Here is a 15,804-nt window from a genome sequence, read left to right on the forward strand (position 1 = left end):
GGGTCAGAGTCCATAAACGGCCATAGTGGGTTACAGTCCATGGGCGGCCATAACAGTTCCAAGGCCGATGACGGCAGTGGCCAGGCAGGGTCCCCACCCACAAGCTCCCCACCCTCAGGTATACTGCCCCCCCCCCCCCCCCAACGGGGGTCCGTAGCGGGTTCGTGGGCAAGGAGTTTGGGTGGCGCCGGCAGGGCAAGACGCTTGAGTGGCGCTGGCAGAGCAAGGAACCTGGGCGGTGCTGGCAGAGCAGGGAGCTTGGGCGGCGCTGGCAGAGCAAGGAGCTTGAGTGGCGCTGGCAGAGCGAGGAACCTGGGCGGCGCTGGCAGAGCAGGGAGCTTGGGCAGCGCTGGCAGAGCAAGGAGCTTGGGCGGCGCTGGCAGGGCTAGAAGCTTGGGCGGTGCTGGCAGAGCAAGTAGCTTAGGCGACACTGGCAGGGCTAAGAGCTTGGGCGGTGCTGGCAGAGCACGACGCTTGGGAGGAGCAGGAGAGACCTCTGGAGTGGTCTCCGGACCCACAGCGGGCTCGGTGAAGGCCTCCGAGCTCTGAAGAGTGGAAGAAGCCTCCTTCTTCCTCCTCCTCCTCCTCCAGTGAGCTTGAGTGCGTAGCGACCGGTAGGCTTGAGAGTGAAGAGTCCGGCTGGCTTGAGAGCGAAGTGGCCCGCGGAGGCAACAAGACTTCACGATCAGGTAATGAGTGTGTGAGTCTTTTATAGTCCAGGTAATGCGTGGCAGCTGGGTGTGGTGATTAGTGTAGTGATTGGTGGAGTGAGTGCAGGTGATTGGCAGAGAGGATTATGGGGAATGAAGTCCAGGAAGTGACAGGAACAGATGGTGATCATGACAATATATATATATTGTTGACGAATAAGGAGATTATGCAATTAATCTGTTTATTATGCAATTGTTCTATTTAGTTAAAATTTATTTATTTTTTTTGTAATCTTTATGTAATCCAAGTAGTGATGATGCATAAAAATGTATTGATTTTATGGAATATTGAAAAGAAACTATGTACAAAAATCATGCAACTGCTCTTATGTATGCATGTTATAGACGTCTCTCCAGCCTTTTTACTTTTATGTGTATGTAAAGAAAAACTATTTAACCGTGGTGAGTTATTTAGAATTTGTATTAAGTAGAAAGCATTTATGTAAATACCCTGCAATTGTACTTTTATTATACTAAATTGGTATATTTAAAGTCTGTTAAACTGGAGCAAGTATTTTTGTGTTGAGGTCCAACTAAAGACATACTTAAGTATATTTGATTGTGCTAAAGTGGAACTATTGCAAGTATACTTTAGTACAAGTATATACAGTGGGTATGGAAAGTATTCAGACCCCCTTAAATTTTTCACTTTTTTCACATTTGCTAAAATCATTTAAGTTCATTTTTTTTCCTCATTAATGTACACTCAGCACCCCATATTGACAGAAAAAACACAGAATTGTTGACATTTTTGCAGATTTATTAAAAAAGAAAAACTGAAATATCACATGGTCCTAAGTTTTCAGACCCTTTGCTCAGTATTTAGTAGAAGCACCCTTTTGATCTAATACAGCCATGAGTCTTTTTGGGAAAGATGCAACAAGTTTTTCACTGGTTTTCTCCACACCTACCGCTTAGAATTAAGGCCAAAAAGTTCTATCTTGGTCTCATCAGACCAGAGAATCTTATTTCTCACCATCTTGGAGTCCTTCAGGTGTTTTTTAGCAAACTCCATGCGAGCTTTCATGTGTCTTGCACTGAGGAGAGGCTTCCGTCGGGCCACTCTACCATAAAGCCCCGACTGGTGGAGGGCTGCAGTGATGGTTGACTTTCTACAGCTTTCTCCCATCTCCCGACTGCATATCTGGAGCTCAGCCACAGTGATCTTTGGTTTTATGTGATATTTCAGTTTTTCTTTTTTAATAAATCTGCAAAAATGTCAACCATTCTGTGTTTTTCTGTCAATATGGGGTGCTGTGTGTACATTAATGAGAAAAAAAAAATGAACTTAAATGATTTTAGCAAATGGCTGCAATAAAACAAAGAGTGAAAGATTTAAGGGGGTCTGAATAGTTTCCGTACCCACTGTATATCTTGCATTCAAATTATACAGTGATCATACTATCCTTACTAATAGTGATATTAAACTCATTTTAGGCTTAATATTAAGAAATATACATTATGCAATTAAGAAGAACTCCAAATAAGGTTTAATTAAAATAATTATGTCAGTAAATATAGTAGTCAGCATTTGAAGCGGATCAAAACCATCAAAGTTGTCCTAAAACCTTCTTCTAAGGACAATTTAGTTCTTAGGACAACTTTGATGAACTTTTTTGATCCACTTCAAATGCTGACTACTGTATATTGATGGGTGTAATTAGTCTGAAATGGATCTGGGCAGTGACTGTTATAGGACCTGTGAAAACATTCTTCTGAGGCAAAATACCTTTAAAATGTGAAGATCTGGGAACCTATTCAGAACTGGTTCCATTATTAAAAAAAGTTAATCTGTTAATGAATGCAATCACACAAGCAGATTCATTCCTTCTATAATATACTTTTATATAATTTTGTACATTCTCTCTAGATTTCTTAAATTAATCATCATCTTTTGCACAGTGATATATTCAATTAATTGATCATATGAATTGTCCATTTAGAATGTTCTAATAGATGTGACATTGATGTTCTTTAGTGGTCTGTGAATGCCTGGCAACTTCTTATAAAGCCTTACAGTTACTGGAATAAAAAACTGAAAGTAAAGGTTTTTTTTTTTTTTTTTTTTTTTGTGGGGAGGGGCAGCAGTTGGGCACTATAAAGACAAACGCAGAAGCTTTCTGCAGGTGCAGATGAAAAGGAGACCAAATTAACAGTAAGTCTATTTCCTAGTATAACAGATATTGATTTACAAAGACTCAATTTATAATATTTGACTGAAAAAAAAATAGATCCTGCTGATTCTTCATGTGTCCAGAATGACATCTTGTATAGTAAAGTTGAAAAAATCTGACTGACATTAATAAAAGTAAATTTAATTATTTTTCAGTATAGTGGTAGTTGCAGGTGATAGATTCAAAGGCCAAAGTGTAAAAACAATAAATTTTTTATGTTTATTTTTAATAATTTGACTAATATTCAATAATAATCACACTTTTCTTTTTCAATCATAATTTTTCAGGACAAACAGGCTTCTATCACAGAAAAAACAGGACATTATCCAGGTGAGTACATTACCAGGGTGATTAGACTTGACTTAAATATATTCAAAAAGCAAATATATTTGAAATATATTTTTTTACAATTGTGTTTTTAGAATTTAAGTGTGATGAATGTCATTAAAGCTAGAGGAATAAATATATACACTCTATAACAAAATGACATTTTATGACTTGCTTTCCAGTAAACATATCTAAAAACTGTTGATACATTTACAAAAATAACAATACTATGTAGAATAGTAAGACTACCCTAGTGGAAAATAAATATACCAAAATCTATTTGAAATACATTTATTTTATGCTAAGTGTACTACAATTGCATTTACATTTGCATGTACTTAATATAAATACCCTGCAATTGTACTTTTAGTATACTAAATTGGTATACTTAAAGGTCCCGTTCTTCGTGATTTCATGTTTCAAACTTTAGTTAGTGTGTAATGTTGTTGTTAGAGTATAAATAAAATCTGTAAAATTTTAAAGCTCAAAGTTCAATGCCAAGCGAGATATTTTATTTAACAGAAGTCGCCTACATCGAACGGCCAGTTTGGACTACATCCCTCTACTTCCTTCTTTAATGACGTCACTAAAACAGTTTTTTGACTAACCTCCGCCCACAGGAATACACAAAAAAGGGGGCGTGGTCTTGTTGCGCTCCCACGGAGAAGAGCAAGAGTTGCGTTTGTAGAGTGTTTGTCGCCATGTCGTCGAAACGCTGTTATTTTCATCCTGCAGTCCAATCACCTTTGTTTGGCCTTTCCAGGGACGCTGTACTTAGAGATCAATGGTTACAATTTATGTTTAACTCGGTTCCCGAAAATTATAATCCACATGTAAAATTATGTGCAGCACATTTTGCTGAGGACAGCTTCCTCAATCTCAGTCAGTTTAATGCCGGATTCGCACAAAGATTATACTTGAAAGCAGGAGCAGTTCCCTCTTTGTCTGGAGAAGGTGTTGTTTATGGACCACAACCGGTAAGTGTATTTTATTATTTAAGTTGGTGCGTTTAACAGTTTCTGTAACTTATCACACAAAGGGCAACGCTGTTTAGCTTTGTTAACTAGATGGTAATTGAAACTAATCCGACCAAAATTTTTTAAAAGTGTAGTAATTCAACCGGACACCATCGATTGTTGGTAATTGTAACCAATTCAAGGTAACAGCCAAACGTAAAAGTATGACAACTACTAAATAAACAGCTTACCATTGTGAAACATCCTGCAAAAGACGTGTTTGCACAGGTTCTACTCGATCCTCTTCATCTATGTTCTCCGGGTCTGATTCCGGCTCAAATTGATAGGGTAAAATTAAAGACATGTTTACAATAACACTGAGCGCGTGCATCTCCACGTTATGGTAAGAGGCGTGACCTTTCCGGGCAAGGTTCGCTAAGCTGCTGTCGAATCACAACACAGGAACCGCTGGCACAATCAGAACTCGTTACGTATTTCTGAAGGAGGGACTTCATAGAACAAGGAAGTCATCAGCCCGTTTTTATGACAGTGGAAACAGCGGCATACAGATAAGTAAATTATGTGAAAAATACTGTGTTTTTTTACACGCGAAACATGAACACATGTTATATTGCACACTATAAACACAATCAAAGCTTCAAAAAAACACGAAATACGGGACCTTTAAAGTCTGTTAAACTGGAGCAAGTATTTTTGTGTTGAAGTCCAACTAAAGATATACTTAAGTATATTTGATTGTGCTAAAGTGGACCTATTGCAAGTATACTTTAGTACAAGTATATACATCTTGCGTTCAAATTATACATTGATCATGCTATCCTTACTAATAGTGATATTAAACACATTTTATGCTTAATATTTAGAAATAAATGAATAAATGTAAATGCATATGTAATTGTGCATTGTGCAATAAAGAAGAACTGCAAATAAAGTTGAATTAAAATATTTATGTCAGTATGTCTCTAAATAGTCAACATTTGAAGCGGATCAAAAACCTTCATCAAAGTTGTCCTAAAATCTTCTTCTAAGGACAACTTTGATGAACTTGTTTGATCCACTTACAATACTGACTACTGTATATTAATGGGTTTTCATGATGAATGTAGGCCTATTGTACAGTTTGGTAGGGTTTTTTCATTAGGGCAGACTCTGCATCCATTGCCTCTGACATGTTTTCTCACCATCAGGTACTTAACTTGGAAACTCTTAGGAAATTACCAGAGTTACATAAACTTATAAATATGAGTTGTGCTGATGTTCATGTGCATTTTAAATACACTCTTTCTGACATGACTTGACATGACATGAAGCTAACATTTTGCTGTACTTTTGCTAAAAAACCGAGCTCTCTGGAGTGCATCTGTGTTGCAGAGATTTTGGCACATTTGTCAGAAGGATTTTTTAGATGAGACTTTCTTTTTGTGCAAACCACAGAAAATTTGAGGTATGAACTGAAACATCTAGTTTGTTTCTGCTAATTGGCTGTAAGGGCAGAATTTTCAAACCCAACTTTTGCCTACAGCTCAGACGTAACCATGAGAAAATTGCAAATAAAATGATTTCATTTGTTACATTTTTACTTCAGTAATTTATTTTTGTTGAATACTATGTTGCCCTGTTATGATTAAATACAATTCAGTGAACAGTATTTGAGTTCTACTTGTTTAGTATAAAAATAGTATTGGCCTATAGATAAAAGTTTACAGGAAATGCGTTTTGAGTTGCAAAAAATAATCATAAGTAAGTTTTATAACTATGACCTTTACCTTTTTTAATAATTTGCTCACACTTTAAATATCAGGTTGGCTATTGTTTAATTTAATTCAATAGCACTTTTCACAGTTTTGCATAGTTGCAAACAGATATAGCCTACATACATATAGAAAGTAGTTATAGTAAATATTTGTAATTATGACAAATAAAGAAAACAACATATAGTCAGTTTGAAATGGTGAAAGAATTTCACGTACCTGATCAGAAGTTTTATTACATTTGTGTATTCCTAATGCACTTCAATGCACCTACTGTAATACACTTCTCCCATTAATGCTACTTTAATAGCCTTTATTTGCACTTCGAAATATGGACTGTAGCACTTTGGGCTGTCAAAATATTACGAATTATGAAATTAATTAATTAAATTTATTAAACTGATCCTGAGCAACAACAACAAAAACGCAGAAAGTTCATATGAGTTCAGAAATGTCAAATAAATCCAGAAATGTTTACTGCATGAAAAGTAAATCATTTTAATTTATGCGTCACATCTAAATCCGCAGCTTAATACAAGACTGCCAAATCATTTAATTGTGTTTTTGTCAGGAGCAGTTGTGGTGCATTGAGAGTTGAAGCGCACAGAGACAATCGGCAGAGGAATGTTACGGATGATTATATTTCATCCGCACACACGGAAACACAAGCAGTTCTGCACATTCACATTTTCCATCAATTACAGAACTGTCTGTGTTTTAGTGCGTGCACAAGATTAAAACTAATGTGCTGGTTTATGCATTTGCTTCATGTTGCGATAATGACAGATCATGTCAGGTAAAAGGGAAGCAAAACATTCTTAATATTTAATGTTGCGTCTAATGGTTTTATTTCTTCAACAGCTTAAAGTTTAATGCACGTTCATGTTGTATAGCAACAGGCCGTTTAACGTTTATTTTCACACTCCACTTACTGTGTCTCTATTAATAATTTTGTCGGCAATTCACAGTCTTTTAATCCATATAATTTGTGCAGTCATTAATATGTTACCAATATGTCCTGTATTGTCTGCACCTGTTCTCGTTAGTCCCTGATTAGTTAAAGGTGATAAAGAGGATCTTTTCGTCGACTGAGAAACCAAAGACTGTTACTGAGTTTTTGAAATGAGCGCATGCGTAAGAATTTCGAGGGTATTGGATATTTCGAGGGTATTGTATATTTCGTGCGCGTGTATTGGAACACGAGTGTTTACCACCGGCATTCGCTGTGTCGTGTTAGTGGATTCATTATGTCGAACTCACCGCAGGTAACTCATAATCTGCAGTTGTTACTCCTGTCTCCTGACAAAAACATCGCATGTGGCGCCTGTGGAGTGTGGAAAGTTACTGGAGCGCGCAGCCGCGCACGTCTCGCACAAGGAACGTCATGGCAGTAATTGACAAGCCAGAGGGCCAATCGTTTACGCGACGATTGGCTGATGTTTTTAAGGCCCTACCTCGTGCACAGATGATGTATATTAATATTATTCCTTTCAGTGCACCTAATAAATAGTCTTTTATCAGTTAGTAAAGACAGTTTCAAGTAATATTGCAAAAATGTATAAAACAAAACATCCTCTTTAGCACCTTTAACTTCCTCCTCCTGTGCCTGTTTAGCTCCCTGATTACTCTGTGTATTTGTACTCCCCGTTCTGTTCTTCCTGTGTCGGTTATTGTATGTGTTACGCTGTATGCTAGCTGTTATTCTTCCAGTAAACTCGTATATGCTTCGTATCTTGCATCCCTCTCCTTCTTTACACAGGGGATCCGTAACAGAATAACTGACCCTCTAAAAGAGTATATATATATATTTAAAAGATGATGGACTCACCTGTACTGCACCTCCTTCTTCGCCCGGAAAATCAACGGTGGCTGGAGTATCTAGCTTTGTCGCTCCAGAGTGGTGGGCTCTCTTTCGTCACTCGAGAGCCAGAGGCATACGCCGTTCCAGTACCAGAGCCAGAGAAGATCAAAGCGCCGGAGCTTCGGCAGGCAGGTCAGTCCATCGCAGAGCCAGGAGCAGACATTGACTTTATAGATCTGTGGTCGGCGGATCCTATTCCCACCCTAGTTCCCACCCTTGTATCTTCAGTCTCTTCACCGGTTCCATCCGGAGACCTTCTTCTGCCCTCTTCCAGTCCTAACATCCTGACCCCACCTCCTTCGCAGGTTCCGGCCAGTCTCATGGATCCGTCGGCTGCCCTGGTGTCATCAAGCTCCTTGGCTCTGCCACCACCGCTAGCTCCGTGTGGCTTACTTGCCTCGCCTTGGTCCCCTCCAACACCAGCACGGCGTGAAAGAGAGTCTCCGGCCACGCATTGGGCCTCCGGGCCCACGCCTTCCCTTCAGCCTGTCAACCCGTCACCTGCACCTTGCCTCACCACTCCCTCGTCACTGCCACGGCTCGTCTGCCAGGAGACTCCGCTGGGCTCCATCGGGACTCTAGGTCGGCCTTCGGCGGTCGATGCCCAGCTGCTGACACGGACTTCCGGTGTTCCAGCAAAGCCTACAACCTGCACCCCTACGTCATCATCAGACTCCTCCTTTCCTCTGGCTTCCCCATCGCCCTCTCTCACCACATCGTCGCCCCTGTCAGCCAGATCCCCGTCAGTGCCTCAGTCCCGGGAGTCAGCGGCTGGTCTCCAGGCTTCCAGCGCTTCGGGTTCATCCTGGCCCGTCAGCCGGTTACTACCTACACCACGGTTCCGCCTCCATTGTCCGGACCCTGGATTCCGTTCAACCCGTCACTCAGGTTTCCACTTTGGCTCCTCCCACCTTCTGCTCCACCGCTTCATCACTTCGCCGACGCCTCCACGCTATTGAATCACAATTATGTCACCAAAATAAATTTAAAGTTTATGCTGAGTGAATCCTGCATTTCAAAACTTAAATACAAGAGTATATTTAAAGTGTACTTAAGTATACTTGGAATAGTTCCACTTTAGCACAAACAAGTATATTTAATACAACTTTAGTTGAACTTCAGCACTGCTTTTGGACAACTAAAATGCATTTAGTACAAAATTAGTTGTTCCAATTTAGCAGACTTTAAGTATACCAATTTATAGCGTGCCACATGTACATTTAGTTATACTAAAGTACATACAAATAAATTGTGCTTAAGTATACTATTTTTTCACTAGGGTATACAGGTTATTTAAACATATCTTCTATATATAAAATGTTTTTCCTTTATGTTCTTTAAACTTTCTGTTCACCACAGCATTCTGAACAAACTTTTAGTTTTACAAATGGGGACAATGTATTTAGGATGAACAAATAAAGTTTTGGACATCACATTAAAAAAACATTCAAATTGGGCAATATTTAAAGCTTTGAAGTGCTGGGAAAAGTTGTGTGAAGCACTTAAAAGCACTTGAAAACATTAAACCATTTCTGCCAAAAGTTATTTCCATTAGTGTAATTACACTTAGCATTCATGGCACAATGTTTCTCATGGTTTCCAGATTACACAACGCTGTGAAGAAAGTGCTGGAATTCACTGCAGAATTAATAACACCGCTGTGAAATCTTGTGAAAAGCGTTCACATTCGTCGCAGAATCCGTCTCTGTTTAATCACAGACACCAAACAGTTTCCATGTATGTCAGCACTGTTTGATCTGATTTCTGTGCTTTAAAGCGGAACTAAGTAACTTTTTTTACCTTCATAAATAGTTTTCTAAGTCCTTACGATGGTTAATTGACTTGTAGTGGTGTGTTTGAGGTGAGCACTAACCCCCTCTGGCATGTCTGTCTACGCCAGAAAGCAGCACTTGCAAGTTGAGCTGCGCCGACCCGACACAATCTCGCCTCATGTTCACGTTCACGCGAGAGTGACAAAATGCTTTACGGTAATTCAATATACACATAGAGACCTCAGTTTATAAGACAATTTCGAAAATTACCCACCTCCATCGAGATTTCTTGTACTGTATTTGCAAAACTACTGCGCTGGTGAGCGTTGTACTCGTTGTAGTCCAGAGCTGCGCTTGGAGTATTTACGACAGTGTGATTCACTAAAGGAACCTGTAGGGGGAGCTTCGCAAATCTTACTGAATTCCGCTTTAATGCAAACTGAAAAGAAGGTTATTCGGAGTGTCTATTACTATATGCACATTTACAGTAGACCCTCCCATCAGTGTCACACATGGTGAAAAACATTGCTCTAATATAGCTCAGTGGTGTAAGCAGTAGAGTGTTGAGTGTGGAGAATTAACTTGTGATGCGATTGACCGGGTTCGAGTCCGCCTTCTGCCGAGTTCGCTAATCTTCCTTTTCCCATCACATCAGAAAGGCATTTATTTTCAAAAAAAATTAAGAAAATGTTGTAAAAGTGAAAGTAAATTGCCTAACGAGTGTGTAATAATGATTATTGCTTATTAAACTTGCATTTGTATGCAGATGTCCTTTTGTCACGTGCTGTTGCCATGGTGAATCATAATATGATGATGGCTTTTCATAGTCCTGGTGTATGCGCTTAACTCAGAGACAACCTACTCAATTGAGTTGATTGAACTAACTCAATTCAGCTGTTCTGAAACAGAAAACTCAAGAGTTTCCCATCTCAGGGTAAGTCAACTCAGAGTTCAAGTTTTAACTCAGATTTGGTTGAACCTCTTTATTGAAACGGGCCCCAGATGATTCAGCTGTGCACAGATCCAGACGTTAATACGGGCTTGTCTAATGCCTTGAACATGGGCTGGCATATGCAAACATTGGGGGCGTACGTATTAATGATCCCGACTGTTGCGTCACAGTCAGTGTTATGTTGAGATTCACCTGTTCTTCAGAGGTCTTTTAAACAAATGAGATTTATATAAGAAGGAGGAAACAATGGTGTTTGAGACTCACTGTATGTCATTTCCATGTACTGAACCCTTGTTATTCAACTATGCCACTTTTGGTCACTTGCTGCCATCTAATGTTGGTTTAATTTCATGTTTAAAAGTGTAAATTTCCCACCCGCATTTCTTATTTTTATATTAGAAAATATTTAAAGAATCTCATAACATTATTGAATGCAGTTCCAGTGTAAATTATTTAATTTGGTAACGGCCCTATTGTCTTACTATTTAAGTTTTATCAAATGTAAGAATTTGAAATAAAAGATGAAACATAAATATGATTAGATTGGGGGGAGGGGGTGGGATGCTCTAGCAAATTAGGCAAGGCAATTTTATTTGTATAGCACATTTCATACACAATGGTAATTCAAAGTGCTTTACTTAAATAAGAATAATACAAATAGAACATAAGAAATAGAAATACCAGTAAAAACAGAGAATTTTGTTATCTGGATGGAAGGGCTAGGAAGTTTCAGGGAGTTTTTTGTTGTTGTTGTTGTTGTTGTTGTCCATCAGAGAGGATCTAAACGGATCTTCTTTCTTCCTAATTCTCCCAGCTCTTTCAACCAGACAGCAATATTTAAGATGCATTATAAGTCAGGAATAACAAGATGATACATAAAAGAAATAAAATACATTAAAAATGAAATAAAAACAGGAAAGGAATTAAAAGAATAAAAAGATAATACGTATAAAATAAAATGCAAACAGTTCGGACATAGCACAGTGCTCAATCAGCAAATGCATAGATAAAAAGATGTGTTTTGAGTCTGGATTTGAATGTGGCTACTGTTGGAGCACATCTGATCTCTTCCAGCTGCGGCTGGCGTAACAGCTAAAAGCAGACTCTCCTTGCTTTGAGTGAACCCTGGGTATTTCTAAGTGACTTGATCCTGATGATCTGAGTGATCTGTTAGGTTTATATTCTATGAGCATATCTGCAATGTATTGAGGTCCTAGGCCATTGAGTGATTTATAAACAAGTAACAGTACTTTAAAATCAATTCTAAATGCAACTGGAAGCCAGTGCAAGGACCTGAGGACTGGTGTGATGTGTTCATGTTTTCTGGTTCTGCTCAGAATCCTGGCAGCAGCGTTCTGTACGAGCTGCAGCTGTCTTATGGTCTTTTTGGGAAGACCAGTGAGGAGTCCATTACAATAATCCACCCTGCTGGTGATGAAAGCATGAACAAGTTTCTCTAAGTCTTGACTGGAGACAAAGCATCTAATTCTTGCAATATTTTTGAGATGATAATATGCTGATTTAGTTATTGTCTTTACATGGCTACTGAAACTCAGGTCTGATTCCAAAATCACACCAAGATTCCTGACTTGATTTTTAGTTGCTTGACCCCTAGAGTGAAGGTATGTGTTCACTTTGAGAACTTCATCTTTGTTTCCAACCACAATGACTTCAGTTCCCTTTTAAGGGAACTCGCGCTGCGTTGCCACTATGGGAACGCCTCTGCGTGATGTCGTTGTGAAGCACGTATGCAATCTGTCCAATCAGGAGACGGAACGTCATAGGTGGGTGACGTCACCGACCAGGAGGGAGCTGCCTGTGAGCACTGTGAGCAGTTTCCTATGAGGACGCTGCGCTCCCGCTGAGCCCTCTTTGAGGAGGGTGGCTCGGTTTGCGCGCCTCAGGGCTCGGGCCCCATTTCTGCCGAGGCAGGGCGGCGTCTCATGTCCTGGGGCTCGCAGATGGATGTAGCAGCGGGGTTAGAGACGGGCCCAGCCTTATCTCTGCCCTCACCTGCTGCATCCATTGTATCAATTCGGAGGCAGGAAGCACGCGTTGCGGTTTCTTCCGCTCCGGTTGATACTGTCACATTAATGGCGTCTTGTTCTGAGTAGGCATGTGACGGCATCAAATTTTCATGTTGCGATTAATTGCTGAAGCTTTTATCACGGTATTGAAATAAGTTGCAAAAAAAAGTGTTGTCATAGTATAACAGGTTTAAGAACTCTTTTTGTAATAAAAATAACTCTGAATGTTTAAATACAATAGTACAATACACAAAAAATATATAAAGTCATATTTTCAAACAGATTAAAGTGCAAAAGAATTAGGCTATAAAGAACAACATATAACACTTTACAATAAGGTCTCATTATTTAATGCATTAACTAAAGATTGAGCAACAGCTACATTTGTTACAGAAAGTAGGCTTATTATCTTTTGTTAATGTTAGTTAAGAAATACAACTGATCATTGTTAGTTTTATCTCAGGTCCATTAAATAAGTTCTTTTGATTTTAGTAATGTTATTAAACAGTAACTAAGAAATTAACATTAACTAAGAATAATTAATGTAATGAACATTAATATATTTTAAAGTATTTTTCATTGTCAGTTTGGTAATAATGAATTAACATGTTAACTAATGAAACCATATCTCAAAGTTTTACTGAACAATAACAAATAATCAGAACATTTCTAATCATTAGGGCATGTTGTAGTCCAGATTAAAATACATGTTTGAGGCATTTTAAAAACGTCACCAGCGCAGTTGCTTTGTTTATGGGGTTTCCAGGGTAACAGTTGCACTCTGCTGTTCCATCAGCACCCTCTGCTGTCAGAGAGTGAAATACAACTGATTCAGCGCGTTTCCTTCACTCGTTCCGTCATGTGCTTCTCATGCACTTTGGGCTTGTTTACATCTGAGTGCGTGTCCCTTTGAGGCAGAATACAGCGGTGTTGTGCATTTTATACGGTTGATGGGGAAAGTATTCTTAAATGCATTAGAAAAAATTTAATAATTGGTAATAAATTATTATTTACGGTATTTTGAAATGCCCACGATAACAATATTGTGCATATTCATTATCGCGATATATCGCATTACCGAATATCGGCATAAGTCTAGTTCTGAGGAATTAGATGTTGTTAGTGTGGCAACGGGAGAGAGCGAAGATTCGCCACTTCCCTCTCCCGCAAGCGAGGAGCTTATGGAGGTGCTTACTCATGCTGTCGCTAAACTGAATATCGAGTGGCCAGCCGAGAAGCAAGAGCAGCAGACCCACAGTAAACTTGATGAATGATTCTTACCATCAAGGTCTGCTCAGCCTCCACGTCGGGCACTACCGTTCTCTCACTGAGGTGTCGAGATCGTGGAAAAGACCAGTTTCGTCCCGTGTTTTCACACCCCAGACATCTACTTACAGTAATGTTGTGGGGATGAGGAAACACGGGTATGGGGCGATGCCAAGAGCGGAAGAGACGCTTGCGAGCCATCTCTCTCCGCAGGTGGCATCGTCCCTGGAAGCCCCGACATTGCCCACTAAACCGCTGAAGACTACCTCAGCATTAGTGGGCAAAGCGTACTCGGCAGCAGGTCAAGCTGCAGCATGCTTGCATACAATGGCGATACTCCAAGCGTATCAAGCAGACCTGCTGAGAGACTTGGGTAACAGTGATGAAGTGGGGGCGGAGTTCATCCATGAGCTCCGGCAGTCGGCAGATTTAGCTCTCCGTGCCACTAAGGAGACGGCCAAATCCATCGGCCATTTTATGGCAGCCCTACTGGCCACGAAGCGCCATCTCTGGCTTAATCTGTCCGACATTAAGGATAAGGACAAGTCCTTTCTTTTGGATGCCCCACTGAATCCTTCTGGCCTTTTCGGTGACGCTGTAAACACGGTCACTGAGAGGTTTCAGGAGGCGAGGAAGCAAGTTGCTGCTCTGCCGGGCGGGGGCAGCCGAAGCTGAGTACAAGCTCCTCGCAGCAACAGCAAAAGCAGAGCGTTGCTACCCGTGCTCCCCCTCCGAAGAGTTGGGAGGCAGAGCGACGCTCTCAGCCGAAGTCCTCAAGGGGCAAGACAGATCTGAGGGCTGTCATTGCGGCTAAGAGGGCTTCGGCGAAGAAGCCCTGATGCCAGGAGAGTCAGGGTCCTGAGGGTGGTCCCCTCTGGAGACAAACAGTGTTCATCGGTGCCCATGAGTCTTCAGTGCCCTCAGGGAGGCGCTCTGCTAACCCCGCTATCACACCGGGCGCAGTAGTTCCTCGCATGTCACCTGAGGGTGGCGCGCTTTCTCTGCAGCCAGTCCAGTTGTTCCCTGCCGGGGTGCCGCTTCAGGGCACTGCACTGGCTGCCCATATTTCACCAGAGGCCAGTCTCGAGAGACTTGTTCCCTTAGTAGATTTTTTGTCAGAGTGGAAAATCTGTCAAAAGTATCTCAAAGGGTCCTGCACACAATACAAAGAGGGTATGCGATTCAATTTCGCACACGCCCACCTCAATTCAATGGGGTTCTACCCACAGTGGTAGATTCAGAGCAGGCTATGGTGATGGCACAGGAAGTAGAGACTCTCCTGCGAAAGGAGGCTATAGAAAGGGTTCCTTCTCCCAGCAGGGAGTCAGGGTTTTACAGCCGCTATTTCATTGTGCCAAAGAAAGACGGAGGATTGCGTCCAATTTTAGATCTGCGTCAGCTGAACAAGTCAGTAGCAAAGCTCAAGATGCTGACAATAAAACACATCGTGTCACAAATCAGGTCCGAGGACTGGTTTGTCATGATAGATCTAAAGGACGCGTACTTTTATGTATCAATCCTTCCGCAACACAGGAAGTTCCTAAGGTTTGCTTTCGGGGGCGAAGCTTACCAATACAGGGTTCTTCCCTTCGGCCTAGTGTTGTCACCTCGAACCTTCACGAAATGTGTAGATGCGGCTCTGGCGCCCTTGCATATGCAGGGCATCTGCATACTCAATTATATCGACGATTGGTTGATTCTGGCTCAATCAGAGCAGATGGCGGTTCAACATCGAGATGTTGTTCTGGCCCACATGAGAAGGTTGGGGTTGAGACTAAACGCGAAGAAAAGTGTGCTTTCTCCAGCTCAGAGAACCACTTATCTAGGCATGGTATGGGATTCGGTGATTATGCGGGCCCGTCTATCTCCGGTGCGCATAACATCAATCCTATTGAATGTCTCACACATAAAGCCAGGCCAGTCACTCACTGTAAAACAGTTCCAGAAATTGTTGGGTCTTATGGCAGCAACGTCCAACGTGATACCC

General features: G+C 40.8%; 1 protein-coding gene across 1 annotated transcript in view; it reads left to right on the forward strand.

Moving 5' to 3' along the window:
- The first annotated feature begins 597 nt into the window (after nucleotides 1–597).
- The window catches only part of LOC125244361 (stonustoxin subunit beta-like), a 42,770-nt gene continuing 27,563 nt past the window's right edge, over nucleotides 598–15,804 (forward strand). The window contains exons 1-3 of the mRNA XM_048154450.1: nucleotides 598–689; nucleotides 2,796–2,865; nucleotides 3,172–3,214. The gene's annotated coding sequence lies outside the window, so the exon portion shown is untranslated. The remainder of the gene's footprint in view (nucleotides 690–2,795; nucleotides 2,866–3,171; nucleotides 3,215–15,804) is intronic.

This window comes from Megalobrama amblycephala, linkage group LG14, assembly GCF_018812025.1.
Source record: "Megalobrama amblycephala isolate DHTTF-2021 linkage group LG14, ASM1881202v1, whole genome shotgun sequence".
Taxonomy (NCBI): domain Eukaryota; kingdom Metazoa; phylum Chordata; class Actinopteri; order Cypriniformes; family Xenocyprididae; genus Megalobrama; species Megalobrama amblycephala.